This window comes from Labrus bergylta, chromosome 9 (assembly GCF_963930695.1).
Source record: "Labrus bergylta chromosome 9, fLabBer1.1, whole genome shotgun sequence".
NCBI classification, from domain to species: domain Eukaryota; kingdom Metazoa; phylum Chordata; class Actinopteri; order Labriformes; family Labridae; genus Labrus; species Labrus bergylta.
In genome coordinates this window covers 11,261,970-11,271,383 of record NC_089203.1, presented here as the reverse complement: position 1 = coordinate 11,271,383, position 9,414 = coordinate 11,261,970, and the positions used below count along the sequence as shown (strand labels likewise).

Sequence of the window (9,414 nt, the reverse complement as noted above, 5' to 3'; positions counted from 1 at the left end):
ACATTTTCAATTATTTGAATTTCATCTCTATGGCTTGATAACAGATATGAATTAGACTATATATAATTAAAGTTTCCATAGTGTCACCCATTGCTTGGTTTGCTGCTGTTTTAATACTTTGAGTAAGTTATTTCACCAAGCCAAGTTGGTTTATTTGACGCCAGAAGTTACAGATTTGGACTTGAGGGTAGCACTGGAGAGGAGCGAGGGGTCGGTCAACACCAAGTAAGGGCTAATGCCCTCTAACAAATCTTTTTGCACTGGAAGTCTCCACAACGTCAGTTTTAGCGTGCTACTCATCTGTGTTTACTGTTGCTAGTTTACAATAGTTAACTTCCACTTCCCTTGGTAATGACTATCTGTTTTAAATAGTTCTGTGTGCTTTATTCAGGAAATATTACAAAGAAAACATGAAAACCATGGATAAGAATCCTGTCTAGGCATACACATTAGCAGAAGCTTTAGACCTGGAAATCATACCTTCAGAAAGACAACTCATTAGTTTCTTCCACCATTGTTGTTGACAAAGCTGTTATTTAGAAATTTCCCCCCTTCTCGATTTTGATTGGTTAGTGAGGAAAAAGTTTATCTGTTTTTAACTGAGCGTGCTGTGAGCTCACGGCAAACACAACGCTGACGCTACAGGGGGGTTTGCCCTTAGGACGCTGAGCACTGAAAAGCATTGATTTTGTATAGAAAATTATCGCTGCCAGAGTAAGTGTACACAGGAACTTAAAAAAGTTATACAGTACCTGTTGAAATTGATAAGTTCGTAAATTGTGTTTCCAAAGGAGTATGATTATTTTAATTAATTAATGCATGATGGAAAACATAATACCAAACTTCCAATCACTAAAACACTGGAGTACAGACATTGTTTTTCCGGTTAGTACAATTAAATGCACAGCAGCATATTTGCATTAAATTTCAAAGAGGCACAACAACACCAACTCTGTGGAGAGGTTAAGCCAAGTGACTGTATTAGCTGAGGTGACACCTTTCAGACAACTAGATGCACGTACGTCACTCAATAACTTTGCAAAACCTTTAACCCTAATATACATTATCAAACACTTTGTATAAAAATTCATACCCTGTACAGGTTGTGCATTTTAACATAAGGCTCTGTAGGGATTGACTCACTTTTGGAGCTGGCCTCAAGTGTTGACAACAGGAACTGTAGTTTCTCACGCTTCATTTTTCAGAGGTTTGTACTTTGGTAAACCCACAGAGTAAATCCCAAAATTACAGCCACACACCAACATGTTTGCATTTCATTATTTTCTATCCCAAAAGACTAGGAATCTGACTCTGCATGCAGGTTGCCCTCACTCGTCCAGACTTCTGGGAGATTTAGCACCTTGAGGAAGAAAATGCACTACATGCAAAATTTTCCATCACTGTCATCCTGCCCGGTCATCTGAGGTTGTTAACATACACATAAGCACGCTTTTATGCTGTGTGCTAATATTGTACAAATGAGTCCTTGAGCATTGTATTGCTTCAAAGAAACATGGATGAGAAAAACAATAAATTCACCTCTTTCCTCTATCATCTTTGTACTTAATTTGCTTAGCATTGTGGGTGTAAACCAGCTAACACTGGTGTATATTCACAGACAAAATAAAGGGAAAAAAAATGCTGAAATAATTAATGAATAAAAACCCTCAGGGAGAGCTTTAAAATCTACATAATATCAAACCATAGCTTTTTCTTTTTTAATAACAAGGCATATTGGGTTCTGTGATGTATTTCTTGCATGCCTAATTACTGAGATATGAATTATCTTTCGTCCTTTGCAATTTAGTAAATAAATCCCAAGGGAGCTCATTTGAAGTAGGAAATAGGCCATATTTCTAAGTGGAGGAACCACCATGTAAACTAAGTTCCATAGGGGAAATATGTAACCAAATCAGTCATGTAATAGAGGAAATCAAAGCAACGCACAACCTTGTTTACTCAGAGGATGGAAGCTTGCAATTTTTGGTCAGACACAGGGATAAGCAGGCAACAACTCTTCGGCTTGTCTTCAAACAGCAGCTGCAGTTGTTTGCAAAGACAAAAAGGAAGATTAAGATCAATAGATTAACAACATAGTGCTCATAGAGATCAGGTAGGTAAGAGGGAGAAGAGTTAAGGGTGCATGTTAAGACTTAGGATGTGATCGTGAGAGAGATTCAAGAAGAGGCAGAGGAGAGACACAGGAGTCCAAACAGAGCACACCTGTAGGTGGGCTATTCTTGGGGTCTTCTGAGCAGGCAATGGGCAGCCCTGCAGGTACCGCTCTCTCTGGGCTGAGACCACTCCAGACAGACTGCAGTAATTTACATTGACAAAGCTGTCAGAGGAGAGGTGGCCTCCCGCATGGTGATGGATGCCGACCTGGGAGAAGAAGGGAAAGAGAAAGAAAAGAAAAAAGAAGAGAAGAGAAAAGAATAGGATTCAGGAAGACAGCAAGCAGCAAAGGTAGATATCAGATTTTTCTGGTTGTACTATTTGAATAATACTGAGCGCGCACAGGAGTAAGACAGTGAGTAATACAATAAGAGGATTTTCACTTTCAGCAAGAAATCAAAAGCACTCCTCTACAAGGCCAAAACGTCTTTCCCTGAGTATCTCACAAGGCTATCGATGAAAGCTCCCTGGCACCTACACCCTTACAGCTAAATGTATTACGAAACCCACCAGGTCGTATTAATATTTCATGCCTGTGTCTGTCTTCCATGTGGAGGGAAGAGAATAACAAAACAAAACAAAAAAAAGTTTTTTGGGAGAAGTGGGAGAAGAATGAAGCAGATAACTTCTTCGCCTCCCTGATTTTTCATTCCAACTTCCTGTGGAAAGAAGTGCTGACGCTGCCTCTCTCGGGGCAGGTGCTGTGTGGTGTCAGGGCCCCCCGGTGAGCAGCTCCTGGCTCCTGTCACCTCTACTAACACCAGCCCTCGTCAGCAGGGGCCGGCGCCAGCGCCGCAGCCTCCCACTCCTCCTGTCACCTGTCCTCGCATAGGCCAAGGTGACTTTGTTCCCTCCTGATGGAAAAATGACAGCTGCTGTAGCTACAACGTCCGAAAAGTCATGGAACAACCCGATGGCTTCTCTCCGTCCTTTCCTCTCATTCTACTCGGACCTCACTTTCTCTCGCTATCATTCTGTCACTGTTTTGCAGTCTTTAGGGACATTACCTCTTTATGAGATGAAAATGAAACTTGAATGAATGCGCTTGGGTTTTTGTTCCTTTGAGCACACAAGACTACTATGTAAACTACATAAAGGCAGACATTTAAAGCGGTTATACACATTTCATAGCTCTATTAGTTTTGTGATTGCATCCTTTGACTGTATAAACCAGTTCAAACCCTCTGCCTGATTAGAAGGAGAATATCATAGTTTTAAACTGTACTTCAAAACAGCAAAAAAGTCTATAGTCTTGTTTTACTTTTTCCCAAAGACCTTATTTTAAATTTAATTTGAATTTTTAATGGGAAAAAAATAGAGTAGACGCCAGATTTGTTGGCAGCTCTTCTAATGATTTCATCATGTTGCTCTTTCTATAAAAAGCTCACCTGTCACTGCAGAAACACTTTTACATTTATCTCTTCTTTTTTTTCATATTGTCGGAAATTTCTGTTAAAGTTTGCCAGTTATGAAGAGGTAATGCAGCTGGTGATATTATAAAAATGAAACAGCAGCCTTACACTCAAAGCAAAAAAAGCCAACAAACACAGAACCAGAATCTACACGGGCTTTCTATCTAATGTGATTCTTTCCTCCCAATGAGACATGACACATTCATGCCTTGGCTTTGTGAAAGAGGTCTCGGTGAATAGACTTACACATCAAAAGCACTCTTGAAGCATACATTTGCATGCCAAAAGGCTAACATGGTACCTTCAATTAAAGGGATACTTCACCCATTTGCATTAAGCATTGTATCAGTAGTAAACTGGTAGTATTTTTGAATGGTCGTGCATCCAGCCTTCATTTCCCCTGAGACTGGAAAGTTCTGTATTTCTATGTCTGAAAAGGAGCTTCCAGTGACGCAAATATCGTCATATTGCATCACTGGAAGCCGTTGCGGTTAGCAGGGCTAAACTACAACACTAGTTCCTCATATTTTCGACTACTGAAGCTACAGACCAATCACAGATCAGTGGGTTGGACCTCACTCCCAGAATAGAAACTTAACGTCCGCCATTTTGCTTGGAAGCTATGCTAACAGGCTCTATGGAGAAAGCTGATAATGGCGAAAAAATATAAATATAGCTGCGAGATGGCTGCTGCCGACAGGCCAGTCTTGTGTTTTGGCTGCTGCCACCGCTGGCGCCACAAGACTGGCCTGTCGGCAGCAACCGTCTCGCAGCTATATTGCTGGCCGCCGCTTCCAGCTCAGCAGCCGAGACATAAGGCCTGCCTGTCGGCGGTGGTATCTGTACCGATCAAATTTCCCTCCGGGATTAATAAAGTATTTCTGATTCTGAAATCGAGGACCTTAGTGGGAGTGGCCTGCGGTGCTGTGCATTCTGGGAATTGGTGTTCATCCACATGAGCCAAAAAGACACTTTCTGCCTTTTCTCGGCCAAGAAGGCACCAACTTCAAAATTTATTTCACATTTCTACTACATATATGACCCAATGTCAATAAAGATTCATGTTTCAACGGGTGAAGTATCCCTTTAATGAAAAAAAACCAAAACATTTCTGCATATTGAAACACTGATTATTTAAGATGCCTCCAAAATACTTTGTTTATTTTCCTTCCAACCTTAAGATATTTTTTAGGAGTTATACTGTCTGCGATTTTAAAATGATCCTTTTTACATGATTATACCCTTCAAAAAGGAAAAGGCAAATTGTGTGTTCAGTTTCCACTTTTTCATGTAACCAACAAATGTCATTTAAAGAGGCCAACTGTTGGAACTTTTTTCATCTCACCATTTGTCCTTCAATCAATATCAAGTTTGAATCTTTTGTCCGAGCCAAGACCTCCCTCAGTCATCGCAGCTGAATTGCTGTGCTGTCCCAGTTAGTTGGTTTGATATGGACCAATATGGATCCATTTCAAGAAATCTCAGCTCATGGAACCGTGGGCTATGAAGTCTAGCATGATTTCTATGCCACAGTTACTTCCAGGCAATGAATGGCAATTACAGGACATTAGGTACATTAATTTCTACCAGCAACGTGTCCCTTTTCATATTTGCATTACATTGCTTCTTTAAAATCCCCGGAATATGCCAGAGGGGATTTCCTTAGGCAGTGAGGTCTGAATTATTCCTCTTCACATGTTAGCTCTGAATTAGTCATGATAGTGGCTGGGGAATCTGAGGAGTAAATAGTGAGATTTCCATGTTTAGGGTGATAGTGTTGAAAATGTTTCATTTGAATTACAGATGGCTCTGGGAGCTTTGTGGCATGACTGAAGGGAGTGTAATTGGTGAAATGTAGATGACACACAATGCTGGGCGCATTAGTGCTGCAACACATCCTGAAAGTGGAGCTGCTTATTTCATTTCTCAATGCACTCTTATTCCTGTTGTTTTTATAGCACACTGATTTGTCTACTCGTCTCCTGTTGCACTGCAGATTGCGTCCCGCTCTTTTGAGCAGCTCGCATGAAAAATGTCTGCTGTCATCACAGTGTGTCTCCTGGACAATGGTAGCTGAAATCCTGTTTTTGAGCCTTTTTCCTAATGGGTTGCAGGGACTAAAACCTGATGAAATGGAACAGTTGTGTTGAGTGCGCACACACAGCCACAAAGGAAGGATAAAAAGAAAGAGACTGTGGTGAAAGACAGAGAAGATTTCCGTGTTTTTCCATTCCCTTGAGCACTGGAAGGATGTTGTGCTGGGGACTCATGCTGTGATAAAAGGGGAGAAACCAGATATCAGACTAAGCCGTCCACCTGCTGTCTTCTCTTGCATTCATCATTGGATGAACCTGTCATATAGGGATAGCTTCGGTCAATTATCACCATCATCCATTTACTGCGTGAGACGATATACAGTGAGTGGCCATCTGCTGTGACGAAGCTGGAATTATAGGTAACACAAGTGGTTTCTGTCTGGAAAAGTTGCCTTGAAAAACTTTTCTTTCTTTTTTTTACTCAGACATTGGAAAAAAGAAAAACAGCTCTTTGAATATCATTTAGCACTTTCAATCACTTGAGACAGTTATGTAAAGTTTAGCTCACATGTCAGTCCAAACACTTCTTTTCAGTCCTGTCAGGGTGGGAGGAGAATCCATTTGGAAAACATCTCTGTCCTCTCACACTTTCATATGATGCAATGCAGTGTGAGTGGTATATCTCTAACAGCCTCATGTTGACTCACTTAGCATCTGGCGCTTCTCTTTGCAAGGCTCCATGGATGCCAGCATGCATAGCCTTAAATGCAAACTGTCCATATTTTCAACTCCTTTTCAAGCTTTTTCACACCAAGGCTGATGACGTCTGGTGATGAAAACATTATAAGTGTCAAGACTATGTCTCAAGTACAGAAGATTTCCACCTACCGACTGTGTTCACCTGGTTGCCTTTTTCCTCTGATGTCAAGTAGGGATGCAACAATCCTTAATATAATATTGAACCGTTTGGTACCGCATCCATGGTTCAATACGCACTTGTAAATTGTAGTTTTTTGGTTTGCATACAACAAGCTTCCATGCATTGTATGTCTCTCCAAATGGGCTCTGTTTGTGTGTGCCTGTAAGTCCATGCACAGAGATAATAAAACCCCTCCACATGAGTTGATATCCAATCACTACAGTATGCGCTAAAGTTGGGGGAAGCTGACAATACTGGTTTCAGATTACACAGATTACTTTTACATGGCATGCACTGAGGAGAGGCAGCAATATGAGAAAACACTGCTGTCTTTCAAATCAGGGGTGTAGGGACATTTCGGTTTCAGCGTTGAGTCAGTGTTTAAGTATCTGGTTAGGTATAAAACCCTGGCAAGTAGACAGAAGAGGCAGCAGACTTCTGAACCATATCTTTGGTGAAAGAACTCTGCTCCTATTCAGCTGAGTAGTCTTGTTGTGATTCTGTCTGTTTGTAGGGATGTAACGATTCACTCAACTGACTATACGATGCGATACAATTCACTCACAATTTATTTTACAAAATGAGACTGAAGACAAAGTATGAGATGACTGAAAAAGATACCTTAAAATTTTTCATGAAAACACCAATGCACCTTGTAATCTCTTCGGCTCTTGTACTCGTTTGAGCGAGCAGGGCTGCAAACCCGCTTGTTGGTGTGGTTTGGCCTCCGCAGCTGCCATGATAACGCCTGCTTGTTACAACCAACCGCATCTGCTCTACAGCTGCTGACGCTGACAATATTACTGCGATTCATTTCTCAAAGTACCGTTGTGAACCTTGACATTTTTTTAACTGTTTTTTTTATTTTTTTATTTTATGATAGCTATAATCCGGTTCTCTGTGCACGTGTGTGTTTGATGAATAATGTTAAAGCTGTAGCTAGAGAAGTTACTCCTCTGTGCATCTATTATTATTTCTTACTAAGTATATTCAGTTTGAAAAAAAACCCAGTAAGCTCAGTTACATGTAACTGTAGTACTGAAACATTACTCGAATAATGTCAACAAGTAATCCAGAACTCATACCTATCCCTACCAATACCAAGCAGCACTTATATAAACCAGGATAGAGAATTTGTCCAGTGTAAATGTACACTGGACAAATTCTCTATCGTGGTTTATAACTTGTCAAGCTCTTAAAATGTTCTAGTGATGTTCTTCTTGATCATGTAGCTCAGAACAAAAACTGAAAAGCACTTTTACCAAAGACAGAGCGAATATGTGGAATGACATGAATGATGTGTCTATGACCGAAGGTTCCCACCAGAGTTTTAGGAGTCAGTAAGAATAATAAGAAGGCACTACATGACGAATGGCCTTCAAAGAAAAGATACCAATGTTCCTTCCTCCGGTTGTATAAGGGAGACATAATGATAATGATCGTCAGGCACTCTCAAAAAACACCTTGTAACCAGGAATGCAGCAGTGGAACATTATGACCACATTCGAGTTCCCTACCTGTCCGTGATGTCAGAGAAAATGGCGGCTGTGTAAATACGGTGATTGGAAAGTCATTTTTGACTCTGCAGATGTTATTCAACAGACAAAGTCATTTTCTTGATTTCGAAGTTCTTCTTTTGGCCAGACTTGTGTAATTCTGCCTTGAGGGGCAATGATAACGTACAAGTCTGAAAGATAACCATCATGTTTAACGGTGTCATTTTATATTTGAAAGGCTGCACAGTGTTTTCAATCTCAGAGGTGTTCCCATATGAGCCACCAGCTGTGAGGGACACATTGAAACCTCCCTCTGTTTCTACATGGAGATGCTTTTGTCTGTTGTGAATCCAGTGACAACTGTTATCCAAAGAAAAAGGTCTCCAAACAATTATTTGCAATTACTTGTTTTTCTCTTCAATGACTTTCACTCTTTGGAGACCAGACTTTCTCTACAATAACATCCTTTATCAGTTTCAGAAAAGTAATTAATTTTGGAAACAACTGTTTTTTCTGTCCTTTTTTTGCTAATGATCTTGGAGTTGTTCAGATGCTCCTATTTTGTGATTTTGAATTTGTAAATTAGAGCATAAGGCCTTTGAAGATTAAACTCCTATTCATCAGCCTTGAATCACTGTTTTCCTTGTCACATAATGGTCATTCTTATAGGTTGCTTTTTCATTTCAGCTTTATCATTTTTTTCTATATTCATTATTCGCTTTGACTGATAACTGCATATCCTCCCTTTTTCTTCTTTTCAGTCTCATCTGCAGGTTTTAAAACCCGGAGCTGGAAAATCAAGCATTCCTTTGTTCACTGTTCATTTGGAAGGCAGACTTTGCTGGCTTGTCCCTCTAAGCAGTGATATTGTGAAAGCAGCTCATGGCAAGCATCCTCGCAAAAGAGATTCTGCTCCGCTTAGCAGGTTCATGAATACTGAACGGCATTGTAAAGATCAAACGGAATAACGTGGTGTTCCTGCCTGCATGCTGGAGAAGAGTGTGGTTGACACTTTGACACTTACAATTGTGTCATTATTACAATAAGGTGATTGTCGGGGTAAATGTTTATTGAAATGAAAACTAGCCATGAGCTATTTACTACAGTTAGACATTTTGGAACATCATGTTCGTTTTTACTTTTTGATATGAAAGCAAACTTCTTTATTTAGGTTGTCATCACTGTAAATGTGCTACTATTAATACGGCCTGGCCAACTGCTCTGCTTATTTTTTGGCATCTCTGATACGATATTCTGGGCCTGACTCCTGAGTCACACCGTTTTTGGTTTCTTCACAGTTTTGAATATCTTCCAGATAGCAGCAAAAAAAAAAAAAAACCTTATGCCATAGTTTTTGCTCTCTTCTTGTGCTGGAT

The 9,414-nt window shown here is 40.2% G+C and overlaps 1 long non-coding RNA gene across 1 annotated transcript in view; it reads right to left on the bottom strand.

The window, feature by feature from the left end:
- Nucleotides 1-396: 396 nt before the first annotated feature.
- Nucleotides 397-9,414, bottom strand: part of LOC136179956 (uncharacterized) — an 85,839-nt gene continuing 76,821 nt past the window's right edge. The window contains exons 3-4 of the long non-coding RNA XR_010666870.1: nt 2,224-2,382; nt 397-2,040 (exon numbers count right to left, since the gene is read on the bottom strand). This is a non-coding gene — a long non-coding RNA (uncharacterized lncRNA). The remainder of the gene's footprint in view (nt 2,041-2,223; nt 2,383-9,414) is intronic.